At 42.8% G+C, this 13968-nt stretch overlaps 1 long non-coding RNA gene across 2 annotated transcripts in view; it reads right to left on the reverse strand.

Moving 5' to 3' along the window:
• Positions 1 to 10600: 10600 nt before the first annotated feature.
• Positions 10601 to 13968, reverse strand: part of LOC144695750 (uncharacterized) — a 42380-nt gene continuing 39012 nt past the window's right edge. For both annotated transcript variants that reach the window (XR_013580012.1, XR_013580011.1), the window contains 2 exons: positions 11754 to 11861; positions 10601 to 10622 (listed from right to left, as the gene is read on the reverse strand). This is a non-coding gene — a long non-coding RNA (uncharacterized LOC144695750). The remainder of the gene's footprint in view (positions 10623 to 11753; positions 11862 to 13968) is intronic.

Here is a 13968-nt window from a genome sequence, read left to right on the forward strand (position 1 = left end):
GCAAAGTTAACCCGTTATTTAAGAAAGGAGGGAGAAAGAAAATGGGGGCAGTAAATCAGTTAGCCTGACATCAGTATTAAGAAAAATGCTAACATCCATTATGAGCCGTGTAACAGGGCACTTCGAAAATAATATTATGATGAGCCACAGCCAACATGATAAATGTTAGAGCGTTTGAGGTTATAACTATTAGGATGTATAAACGGGAGCCAGTGAATGCAGTGTACTTGGATTTTCAAGAAGTGTTCAGCAAGGTACCATACAAGGGATTACTGCACAAGGTTGTGTCTCATTGGATTAGGAGTAACATATTTGCATGGCGGAGGATTGGGTTACAGACAGAAATCGAAGAGTAGGAATAAACGGGTCCTTTTCGAATTGGCAGACTGTAACTAATGTGGCACTGCAAGGGTCAGTGTTTGATCCTCAGCAATTTACAACCTACACCAGTGAATTAGATGAGGGCACTGAGAGTTATGTATCCTAGTTTGCTGATGATACAAAGTTAGGTGAGAAAGTAAACTGTGAGGGCGATGCAAAAAGAAATGCGAGATGGAATATATTATGGGTAAGTTTGAAAATATCCACTTTGGTCAGAAAAATGGAAAAGCAGATTCTTTTTAAATGGTAAGGGACTGGGAAAGGTTTGTGCGCAGGGGATTATAGATTGGTTGAATGCGTGGGCAAGACATGGCAGATGGTGTATAAATATGGAGAAGTTTGAAGTTATCTGCTTTGGTTAGAAAAATAGAAACACAGAATACTTTTTAAATGGTAAGAGACTGGGAAATGTTCATAGGTGCCCTTGTACACGAATCAAACTTGGCATTCAGGTACAACAAGCAATTAGGAAGGCAAATGGTATGTTAGCAGTAATTACAAAAGAGTTGGTGTGCGCGAGAAAAGAAGTCTTAAAACAATTTTATTAGGCTCTGGTGAGACTACACCGAGAGTACTGCGCACAGTTTTGCTCTTCCTAACTCATGAAGGAAGTGCTTGCCTTAGATGCAGTGTGACTGATGTTCAGTAGTCTAGTTCCTGGGATGAGAGGATTGTTCCATGAGGAGAGGCCTATATTCCCTATAATTCGTAAGAGGCTTGACGGGATACATATTGGAAGGGTGTTTTCCCTGGCTGAGAAGTCTAGAACTAGAGGGTCACAGGATCAGGAAAAGGGGTCAGCCATCTTGAACTCAATGGAACTGAATATCAAACTGGAGGATAACGATGTATTACCACCTAATTTGCACCAAAGACTAACTTCTACTCCACCGAATCTGCAGGCTGCCTTATATTCCGTTCAGTCAAGGTGAATATCTGGTGAAGCATATAAAAATCTGCCTAAGCAAATTTCTACTCCATTCTATGCCACCATTCATTTTGCATTTCCTTAATATTTCTGTAACCGCAATAATTTTCCTGTGTCAATGCAGAAACAAGAATAGTATTCCCAATGTGATTAGATTTCTACTCTAGTTAGGAGAAAGCTTTCAGGCGTGTCTTTCTTCCAGATCAGATCGCTGCACGTTGGTTTTCGCTGCAGTCCAGAACTGCGCTTGCATTTCGGATGAATCAAACTGTTCTTTGATTGCAGCAGTAGAGGGCTGGAAGGCGAGGCAAATAATAAGCGGCCTCCATTGCTCAAGCTATGAGGACCAGAGATGCTGATCATTTATTCCAAAAATTAAATATGAAGCCAAGCAAACATGATGGAAACAGAAAGGTGAATACATCCCGTAAACTGGTTGTATTCATCCAAAAGATTTTGCAGCTCTGCATTGCAGGGAAAACCGACGAAATAATCTCACCCGGATTGATTGCTGACCAGGAACTAACTCCAATATCACACCGGATTAAGACTTGCTTTGATCATCTGTTTCAGAGACACAACACAAATTGCAAGAAGACTTAATAGTTTGATTATTGGTAACCGAATTGTGGATAATTTCTAAAATAACCGATTTTTGATTTCTTTAGAAATCACACTCAACAGAAATCGTTCGGTTAGTCTTAAGGTGCCAGGGACTCATGGCAACAAGTGGAAATCTTAGCCCAGTGTACACAATGTGTTACCGAGGCAGATAGAATGCTTGAGTCTATTTGGAAAGAGACACACAGATATATGTGACAATTAACAGCCTCCGAGGTGTGCTGTATCTTACTTTCAAACGAGCGCCTATTTGTTTCCAGCCAACTCTTTGCCAGTTGAAAAACAACACATGTCCTGATAAATTATTGATCTTGAGTTCAAAGCTGGCTAATGACACAAATTCCTTTTGATTAATGCATTTTTCAGAACCAAATGAGGGTGGCGCAGGTAGGAATAATATAGTCATCCAGTAATATGTATTTCTACCTAACGAACCATCTTTACATTCAATTGGAATGGTCCATTTAAAGTTTGTTTGTTTCTGAACATTATGCCCCCTTTTTAATATAACTGGACGGCTTTCTCCTCCTCGATGCTCCTGATGAGTTGGGCGCTAGGCCATTGCAGGAGGAGAAAAGATGGAAGGAAGTTTGTAAATTATCTCCATATAATCAGCATTGTAATACTTTCCGTTTTCTTGGCGATCAATAAATAACTCTCGTGGGTCGCCTTGGAACTCTTTAACTGCCCAACATTCAATTCGATTGACTTCAGTGGAGCTGAATATTGTGACGGTGAGAGAACTATTAACAGCTGCTCAATGTGCAACAGCCGTTTAACACTACCCCCGACAAATATTTCCAGCTCGTGCTTTCCACACTTACTGCGTTTAGAAAAATAAAAGGGATGCGCTTTCTTGCTGGGCAGATCTAAAATCAATCACTGAGGGTACAGGAAATTTGCAAATATCCTACCATTTTACACGTTGGTTCATTTGTCTTTCAATTGAAGTCAATGAACGGGACATTCGGCCAAGTTGGAAAGCCGGTGATATTTTGAGGGACACGGTAGATAAATTGATATGAAATATGGTAAATTCCTGGAAGAAACGGATGATTTTCCAACACAGGGGTTTACTGCACCTCGTGTACATATCTGTTATAGATTAATTGACAGAGATTGATTGCTATGATTAGGCAACAACTCAATTGGTTATCATGCGACCAACAGGGGGTAAAAGGTGAATGGTCTTCCCTCTTTCACGATTTAGCAATTCCTACGTTCCCAGGCAACAAACGCTAATGGACAATCAATAGATATAAAGAGCTAGTCAGGGCAAGTTTAACTTTGATCGATGTTATCTGATGGCCTTGATTTTACCATCAATGGCAAAACAAGGAAACTCGCTGCTGAACTTGAAGGGCGCTGAGCGTGCGCTTCCTTATCCCGCTCCCAGCCTTGAGATGCAGTGTAATACTTTCCAAGTAGCTCCCAAGCAACCAATTGTTGGACAGGCAACCTGGAACTGAAAGCACCAACATCAAATCACTTATTTAAAAGTGTTACATAGGGCAAGATAATGATTGGGACGAACATACGGGACATATGGGATGTGCATAAGGCAAAGGTTGATAGATTTTTGTTAGGCAAGGGAATCAAAGGTTAAAGGGTTAGATGCAATGTGTAAATCGAAACACAACAAGATCAGCCATGATCTTATTGGATGGCGGAGCAGGCTCGAGGGGCCGAAAGGTCTAGTCCTGTTCCTAATTCTTATGTCCTTATGTTCTTGTGAAGGTAAAAGCTGAAAAGTCATGCAAAAACTAATTTAAAACAAAAACAGTTTAAAATAGCAATTGATCATAATGGAACATTAAGCAATGCTCCATAAATACAAAGATAAAAGCAAAATACTGCGGATGCTAGAAATATAAAACAAAAACAGAAGATGCTGGAAAAAGCTCAGCCGGTCTAGCAGCATCCGAGGAGGAAGAAAAACAGAGTTAATGTTTCGAGTCTGTGTGACCCTTCCACAAACACAAATATGGGGAGGTGGTGGCATAGTGGTATTGTCACAGGACTGGTATTCCAGAGACCCAGGGAAATGCTCTGGGGGCACAGGTTAGAATGCCACCACAGCAGATGGTGAAATTTGAATTCGATAATTAATCTGGAATTAAAATTTTGATGATGACCATGAAACGATTGTTGTTAAAAACTTGCCGAGTTTTTCCAGCATTTACTGTTTTGGTTTCAGACTTCCAGCATCCACAGTATTTGCTTTTATTTGGTTCGTTAATGTCCTTTTCCTTCCTTTAAGGAAGGAAATCTGCTGTCCTTACCTGGTCTGGCCTACATATGGCTCCAGACCCACAACAATGATGTGAACAAGGGCAATTAGGGGTGGGCAATAAATGCTGGCCTACCAAAGACGCCCACATCCCATGAACGAATAAAAAAATATGTTTTCAGGGTCATATCTATTGGCTCAGCATTACCTGTTACTCAGATCACCGGTTAAAAACCCAGTTGAAAACCAATCATTGAACAAGGTTTAATTTTTTATGGGGTTTCTCACAGCTTTGTGAGAACATTAATGAGAAATATTTCACTGATAGGTGGCGCTGTGGCGGGAACAATGATTGACTCAGGATTTCTGCGTTCATCTGCACTTGCGCTAAATCCTTAAATTGCGATCACTTTCAAAGGGGTTGTGGTGGCAAATTCTAGCAGATCGCTGTTAAACACCGCAGAAAAATCTGGGCCATCATCTTTTGATAGGGACCTAACAATTTTGTATTTAAATGCGGCACGCAGAGGAAAGATCATTAGAGCGATGGAAAGGTTTAGAGATGGAATTCCAGATGTTAAGTCCTAACCGGCTGAAGTTATGGCCGGCAATGTCCGGCCGATTAAGATCGGGGAGGCCAGAATTAGAGGAGCAGAGGTATGTATAAGGGTTGTGGGGCTAGAGGAGAGACGAGACCCCTGGAGGGATTTGGAAACAAGGGTGTGAATTTTAGGATGGAGCTATTGCCAGATTGGGAGTCAATGTAGGTCAGTGGTCGCAGGGCGACAGTGAACGCAACTCGCTGAGAGTTAGGACACGGGTAGCAGAGTTAAGCCTCAACAGCGGTTTTTTTTTTGCGAGGAATGAAGACAATGGCTAGCGCTGCAGAAATATTCCATATTCTTATTGTTTGCAACAAAGCTGTATAAACATTCTAAAATAACAGATTTACAACTTCTATAGAAACATCGGCAAAACAAATTGTCCCACGAGCTTTGAGGTGTCACCAACACATGACGACTAGTGGCAATCTTGTCCCTGTGTATTAAATGCGTGACCAGTGCAGATTCTGTTTGGGGGTATCAGGAGACTGGCGTACAACGTGGTAATGCTATTAACAAGCTCGAAAGTGCCTTGTATTTTGATTACAAAGTAACAATTATGTGTTTCAGCCTTGGAGAGCGCCAAGGGCAAACCAAAATCTGTTCTAATGAATTATTACGGGCAAAACTTCGAATTCAGTATTTTGTAAATGAGACTTTGCTTTAAAATTTTGTTTTTCAGAAGCCGATAAGGGGGCTAAACGTAAGAGTGATATATTTCTCCAGAAAAATTGCTTCCATCATTCATTCAATCCATGCATCAACCGCACTTGAAGTCATTTCAATTGTTTCTGTACTTTATGCACACATTTTAATGTAGCAAACATCGCTTTTGCATTTGCTGTTCGCATGTTTTAGCGTATGGGCTGCATAGGAACATATAAATTGCTATCTGAAGAGGCTTAGTGAGTTGCTGCAATACATCTTGTATATGGTACACACTGTTGTTACAGTTATTTCATTCGTTCATGGGATGTGGGCATTGCTGGCTAGGCCAGCATTTATTGCCCATCCCTAATTACCCCAGTTCACAGGAGATTTCAGAGTCAACCACATTGCTGTGAGTCTGGAGTCATACGTAGGCCAGAGCAGGTAAGGACGGCAGATAAATTGTTGGCGGAGTGAGTGAATATTTAAGGTGGTGGATGGGTTGTCAATCCTGCGGACTGCTTTTTACTGGATGGTGTCGAGATTCTTGAGTGCTGTGGGAGCTGTACTCATTCAGGCAAGTGTAGAATATTCCAACACACTCTTGACTTGTGCCTTGTAGATGCTGGATAGGCTTTCGAGAGTCAGTAAGTGAGTTATTCTCTGCAGAATTTCCAGCCTCTGACCTGCTCTTGTAGCCACAGTATTTATATGGCTAGTCCAGTTCAATTTCAGGTCAATGGTAACCCCCCAGGATGTTCATAGTGAGCAATTCAGCGATGGTAATGTCATTGAATGTCAAGGGATGATGGTTAGATTATCCCTTGTTAGAGATGGTCGTTGTCTATTACTATGTGCCGTGAATGGTACTTGCCACTTATCAGCTTAAGCCTGGATATTGTCCAAGTCTTGCTGCATATGGATACAGAGTGCTTGGTTTTTGTGGAGGTCGCAAATGGTGCTGAACATTGTACAATCATCCCCACTTCTAACATTGTGATTGAGGGAAGGTCGTTGTGAAGCAACTGAAGATAGTTGGGCCTAGGGCACTACGTTGAGAAGCTTCTTCAGTAATGTCCCAGGACTGAGATGATTGACTTCCAACAACCACACAATCTTCTTTTATGCCAGGCATGACTCCAACCAGTGGATAGTTTTCCCACTGATTCCCATTGACTCCAGTTTTGCCAGGGTTCCTTGATGCCACACTCGGTCAAATGCTGCCTTGATGACCCTCACCTCTTGAGTTCAGCCTTTTTATCCTTCTCTGGATCAAAGCTGTAATGAGGCCAGGAGCTGGGTGGCCCCAGCTGAACCCAAACTGAGCGTCAGTGAAAAGGTTATCATTCGTTTACTGCTGCTTGATAGCACTGTCGAAGAGAGTTTCCATTACTTTGCTTACGTTCGAGAGTAGACTGATAGGGCAGTAATTGTCTGGGTTGGATTTGTCCTGTTTTTTTTTGTGGACAGGATATATCTGGACAATTTTCCACATTGCCGGGTGTGGTAGTTGTACTGGAAAAGCTTGACCAGTAGTGCAGCTATTTGTGGTGTACAAGTCTTCAGTACTATTGCCAGAATGTTGTCAGGGCCCAAGCCTTTGCAGTATCCAGTGCCTTCAGTCATTTGTTGATATCATGTCGAGTGCATTGATTTGGCTGAAGACTGGCATCTGTGATGCTGGGGACCTCAGGAGGAGGCCCAGATGGATCATCCACTCGGCACTTCTGGCTGAAGATGGTTGCAGATGGTTCAGCCTTGTCTTTTGCACTGATGTGCTAGGATCCTCCATCATTGAGGATGTTGGTTGTTTCATTGTCCATCACCATTCATAACACGATGTGGCAGGACTGCAGAGGTTAGACCTGATCTGTTGTTTGCTGGATCGCTTTGCCCTGTCTAGTGCATAATGCTGCCATTGTTTGGCAAGCAAGTAGTCCTGTGTTTTAGCTTCATTAGGCTGATAAGTAATTTTTAGGTATTCTGATGCTGCTCCACGCATGCCCTCCTGAAGTCTGCATTGAACCAGGGTTGATCCTCCGGCTTGATGGTAATAGTAGAGTGAGGGATATGCCAGGCCATGAGGTTACAGATTGTGGTTGTATACGATTCAGCTGCTGATGGCCCACAGCTCCTCATGGATGCCCAGTCTTGAGTTGCTAGATCTGCTCGAAATCTATCCCATTTAGCACAATGATAGTGCTGCACAACACGATGGAACGTGCCCTCAATGTGAAGGACTGTGCAGTGGTCATTCCTGCCAATACTGCCATGGACAGATGCACCTGCAACAGGTATATTGGTGAGGATGAGGCCAAGAAGTTTTTTTTCCTCCTCTTGTTGGTGCCCTTGCGACCCACTCCCGCAGCTATGTCAAAGAACAAAGAAAAGTACAGCACAGGAACAGGCCCTTCGGCCCTCCAAGCCTGTGCCGATCATATTGCCCGTCAACTAAAACATTTTGCACTTCCAGGGTCCGTATCCCTCTATTCCCATCCTATTAGTGTATTTTTCAAATGTCCTTTCAGACAGGGCCATCTCGATCAGTAGTGGTGCTGCCAAGCCACTGTTGGTAATGGATATTAAAGTCCCCCACCCAAAGTACATTGTGCCCTTGCCACCGATGCCTTAAAACAGGATGTACCAAGGGATAGTGATGGTGATGTCTGGGACATTGACTGTAAGGTGTGATTCCGTGAGTATGCCTATGTCAGTTGCTTGTCTATTATGTGAGACAGCTCTCCCACTTTTGGCACAAACCCTCAAATGTTAGTGAGGAGGATGTTGCAGGATCGACAGGCCTGGGATTTCTGTTGTCATTTCTGGTCAGAGGCTAGGAATCCTGCAGCATGTAACTCATGTCCTGACTCCTCTGCTTGCCCACCTTCTACAAGGCACAAGTCAGGAGTGTGATGGAATACGTTCCCTTTGCCTGGATAAGTGCAGCTCCTTCATCACACAAGAGGCTCGACACCATTCAGGACAAAGCAGCTGCTTTATATGAACCCCATCCACAAACATTCACTCCCACCACCACCACCACCACCAACGCACAATAGCAGCAGTGTGTACCATCTGCAAGATGCACTGCAGAAACATGCCTCAGACAACACCTTCAAACCCCACGTCTGCTACCATCTAGAGGAACAAAGGCATGGGAACACGACTACCTGGAAGTTCTCTGCTAAGCCACACACCATACTGACTTGGGGATATAATCGCCATTCCTTCACTGTCGCTGGGTTGAAATCCTGGAACTCCGTCCCTAACAACACTGTAGGTGTACCTACACCACAGGGACCACAGCAGTTCAAGGAGGTAGCTCACCACCACCTTCTCAAAGGCAATTGGGGATGGGCAATAAATGTTGGCCTAGCTAGAGACGCCCATATCCCATGAATGGATAAAAAAAATTCCAATGCCTAGTTTGATGAATGTAATGAGGAATTCCTGGCGTTTGAGATTTTTCATGGATTTGTCTGGCATCAAAGACCATGTCAGTGGATCCTTCGGAAGTTCTAGAGCCACACTGACTGTGGGAGGGTTTCCTCAGTGACGGGAGTAGACAATTCAGGAGACAGCATGTCAGGATTTTCCCTGCCATAGACAAGATGAAATACCTCGATAGTTTCCACGACATGGATTTATCTCCCTTCTTGAAAGTAGTTACAATTATCACACTCCCAAGTCGAGGTGAGTTCGTTTTTCTCCAAATCCATTGAAAGAAAGAGTGTGCAGAGTTTTGATATAAGCAAGAGACCACGAGCTTTGAAGACCTCAGCTGGAATACCATCGGGGCCGCACCCATTGTTGTTTTTCATCCATTTGGTTGCTTATTGCAGCTCTCCCTTCGATGGTTGTTCATCCATGAGCGCTAACAGAGTACTAGAGGTAGCCTGCAGAGTATCAGCTGCCACTGTAGATTCACGATTGAGGAGTTGTTGAAATGTTATTTCCAGTTTTGAAAGATACTATTGTCATCCTTAAGAGAAACAGCATCGTGTGAGCGAAGGAGATTTTGTCATCTAGAGTTGGAAATTGAGTTGTGTTTTTTCCATCCAGCATGGGATCCTGGATGCACTGTCAGAATTCTTCAATTGTATAAATGAAAAACTCATGACACATCAACTTCAGCTCAGCCGTAACCAACATGCCACCATTATCAGTGCTTATGCTCCGGTCCTTGACTCCAATTCTGACCTTGATAAAGTCCTCACTGCCATTCCAAAAGAGATCATCCTCCTGTGGGACTTTAATGTCAGGGCTGGGCATGATTCCGATGCTGGAGTAGAACCATAGGAAACAGTGGGAAACGCCAATGCACATGGCGACCTCCTGCTGACAAAGTGTGCTAATCATGGCCTCATTATATCAAACAACCTCTTCCACCAGAAGGACAAATACAAAATCACAAAGAAGCATCCTAGATCAAAGCATTGCACCTCCTGGATTATATTGTTGTTCAGGTCTATAATCTAACAGATGTCTGTATCACTTGATTCATGCGAGTTACTGATGCCTGATGGACGGATAGTAGACTTGTTTGATCGATAACAAATATGGTTATTATCCTGAACATTTTAGTAGGATCTCATTAGGTACCAGTAACTTCTTGCTTAAATAGACAAAGTTTTAGATCTCAGGTACTTAAGAGTAAATCCACACGATTCCGTGGTTTTAAACAAGCCAACGTAATTATACAAAGTCAGAACAGTAAGACAATTTGGAATATTTTGTCTCATATGCTAGCATTCAGAATTAACATGAGGTACATCTGAATTAACAGGCAAACTGTGGTTGAACACACTACACTGCACAATAAATGGCAAATGTGGCCAAGACCAATCCCACAGATTTCTCAGCAATCCACCCAGATGCCAGTGTCCACTGAGTTACACAATCTCAGTAAACCTCTGTCTCTCTCATGAGGGATTTCAAGCCTTCATTTTTGAAGACATAGCATCTGAATTCCCTCCAAAAGTCCCTTCGACTTGGGCTGCCTCAATGACTGCTCACCTCCTAATGGTTTAATCTCCTCTTCTGAGACTGTGTTCCATTGGCTTCTCAAGGTTGCACTCCATCCAGCTCTTCCGATACTCTGAGTAGAACACCACTGCTCCAATGGGTTGGTTAACTTTGCACCAAGAGCTAGTAGCACGGATTCAATGACCTTTTGCTGCTTTTTCAGCTTTCCAAGGCTTCTGAGCGCTACCTGTGTGGAAGCAGCAGACAACATCTCTTTCGCTGCCTGGAGCCTCTTCCTTTTCGCCCTTACCAAAGTGACCTCCGAGAACAAACATGGGCAGCCTTCATTGCCTAGCAGAACAACTCATGGTCGCAAATCAAGGCGGCAGCATTCCAAAAGCTCAAGGATTTAAAGCTCAATATGCCCAGAAGCATATCTGAAATATAAAGGAAACGTCATGGGAAGCAAGGAGGTCTTGTGGTGCAGTGGTATTGTCCATACTTCTGGGCCAGCAGCTTTACGTTCAAGTCTCACTTCAGGTCTTAATGGTAAGATGTGTTCATAACGTGGCCAAACAGGCTGAAGTCAATGGAATTGAGTATCAACTGTTCCGTACATCAGCTGACGGTCTTGATAACGCCCATTTCGAATTTCGAACCCATGGGTCATTTTAATTTTAATATGAAATACCGCTGACGTCCTTAGCAACATTGCACACCTAATTGGACAGGCGCACTTGGTGCCAGAGTTTTGAAAGGCAGTTAAGAAATAACATTGTTTGATGTCAATCCTGTATTTTCATGCATCAGCCCACTTGTCAGTTTTGCATTTCCATCTTTAGCATTGCTGAGTGGAAGGGGCGCCCGTGATGCTAATGGTTTCGGACGAGGTTCAAATTTTCAAGATCTGCCTTTTCCTACTACTATAATAAACAAGGGCAGTTCTTCAGCTATCCTCAGCCTAGTATCCCTAGCCCCAGGTGTCTAAGTGTTGCAGGATCACCCTCAAAAGAGATAGGAATCCCGACAGGCAAAAAGATATGAGGACCTACCCTCACTGCCAAGAATAAGGAGGTATTTTGGGCGGTAACAGAAAAAGAGACACACTTGCAAGGCCCCTTCATTGGCCGTGCTCAATTTTCAGCAGCAATTAGCTTATTAGACAGAGGAGTGGGCCACACCTTGCTAATCATTTTGCTCTGCCTTCTGAGCTTAATTTTACCCATGCTACCAACATGCCGGAATCATTGCCTGATTCTAGCTCTTGCCATCTTATTTCACTCAAGTTGGGGGTGCCCGATGAGTAAGTGTAAAACTCAATAGGAGACATTTAATTTAGATACTTGTCAAGTGGAAAAGAAGAATTTCAACCCCTTACTGTTTCTGTTTTCAGCCACAGATAGTTCATGCTCCGAGTTAGGTAAGAGTAAATCATTGTACCTTGTTCAACCTGCTTTGCATTGTTGCAGACGTTCTCCATGACAACCTGTTGTAAACAATGGATGATTCGGGTCAAATTTAAAATACTGCAATGTGAAGGCGGAATCTGTACGGAGGCGAGTTCGCCAGCAATGAATTTATAAAAGGAGTTTTACGACTTCTTGAATGTCCAACTGAGTAAAACACATCTGGAATAGAAATTCATCGGGTTTCAATGCTTACTGGGCAGTATCACATGGGCCAGCTGTTACACACCCCGCCAAACATTCAGGTGCATTGCCTTCAAGGGGCATCTAACAGGCGGCCTATGCCTTATCGAGTGCTCCACCTCAGGGGAATTTCCTACCAGTCCTTAAAAGCAGGAGATTTTAGACAATCATTTGACTCATGTATTTATAAAATGGGTCATCGCAAGGAGCAGGGTTAATAAACCACTTAGGAACAAAAACTGAAAATGCTGGAAAAACTCAGCAGGTCTAACAGCATCTGTGGATAAAAAAAGTTAACGTTGAGTCCTTACGAACTCGAAACGTTAACTGTTTTTTTACTCTCCACAGATGCTGTTAGACCTGCTGAGTTTTTCCAGCATTTTCTGTTTGTTTCAAATTTCCAGCATCCACAGTATTTGCTTTTAGCTTAAACCACTTAGGAAGCTTGATCAAGCGGCAGAAATATCTTGATGTGTCTGTTCCGGATCATTTACATAACATATGAAATATTGAGAAAGTCTGTGGCTACAAATGCTTCCAAGGCACTTTACTTCAATTTAACTACTATCTTTGATTGTCATTTTAGAAAAACCCATCTGGTTCACTAATGTCCCTTAGGGAAGTAAATCTGCCGTCCTAACCTCGCCTACATGTGACTCCAGACCCATTACTTGAACTTTCCATTGTCTAATGGCTAATGGAGGATCCGTGTAAGGTCGGACGGTGGTGAAAAAGGCCAACGTCCATTTAGTAACTTATTACACGACACGGACAATTTTACCCTACATTGACTTCAGTGGAAGGGAAAGTTGGGCCTGTTGTATAATGAGCAGCTATTTCAATAATTTCAGTTTAAAACCATCGCTCTAAATTAAAATTACACCCGTCCTACTAATGAAAGTGGAGGAATTACGAAGTCAGCTGCCTGTAGCAACGTCACCAATGTCTTTTTGCTTTCATGGGATGTGGGTGTTGCTGGCAAGGCCAGCATTTGTTACCCATCCTTAATTGCCCTTGAATTCAGTGGCTTGATAGGCAATATCAGAGGGCAAACACATTGCTGTGGGTCTGGAGTCACATGTAGGCCAGACCAGGTAAGGACAGCAGATTTCCTTCCCTGAGGGACATTAGTGAACCAGGTAGGGTTTTATTTAATGATAAAAAATGATAGTTTCATGGTCGCCATTATTGAGACGAGCTTTCAATTCCAGATTTATTAACTGAATTCAAATTCCGCCAGCTGACGTGCTGGGATTTAATCCATGGGGAGGAATTTTACTGCACAATCGCAGAGCCATAAAATGTGGTGAGCCATTCAAAAGTCCATTGATTTCGGGCGGACCGTAAAATCCCGCCGGCGTAAAATTTAAGCCCCATTTCGCCAGGGCGTTAGCCGGGACCCCGGAATTACTTATCCATTACTAGTTCATGCTAAAATGAGAAGCATGAAAGAATCTTCCCAGAGTCGTTCATGCTGATAGCTTTTATCTGATAACACTCAAATTAATTGCATATGCTAAAAGGTTTTATTAAAAGAGCAAGTTCTTTTGTTGATGTCGCAATGCACAATAACTTGGAGACTCTCGCCTTATTCCGCATTTCTAAGTTACTAATGATGTCAATATTTATAGAAACGAAGCTCAAAGAAAAAGAAGCAGGTACGAGGAGACAAAGTATTAATTGTACAAGAGCAAAATACTGCAAATGCTGACAACCTGAAATAAAGAGAGAAAATGGTGGAGTATTCAGCAGGATCTGAAGGGAGAGAAACAGAGTTCACCTTTCATCGGGATTCTGATCAATGGTCACAGGCCTGAAACATGACCTCGGTTTCTCCTTCTACACACCCTGTCAGACTAATTCAGTATTTGCAGCACTGTTTTTATCGTGTTATTTATGTTGTCTCGGTGTATTCTCCTCTTCATGATAGAACTAGTGTACACA

The sequence above is a fragment of the Cetorhinus maximus genome, chromosome 21 (genome assembly GCF_964194155.1).
Source record: "Cetorhinus maximus chromosome 21, sCetMax3.hap1.1, whole genome shotgun sequence".
NCBI classification, from domain to species: domain Eukaryota; kingdom Metazoa; phylum Chordata; class Chondrichthyes; order Lamniformes; family Cetorhinidae; genus Cetorhinus; species Cetorhinus maximus.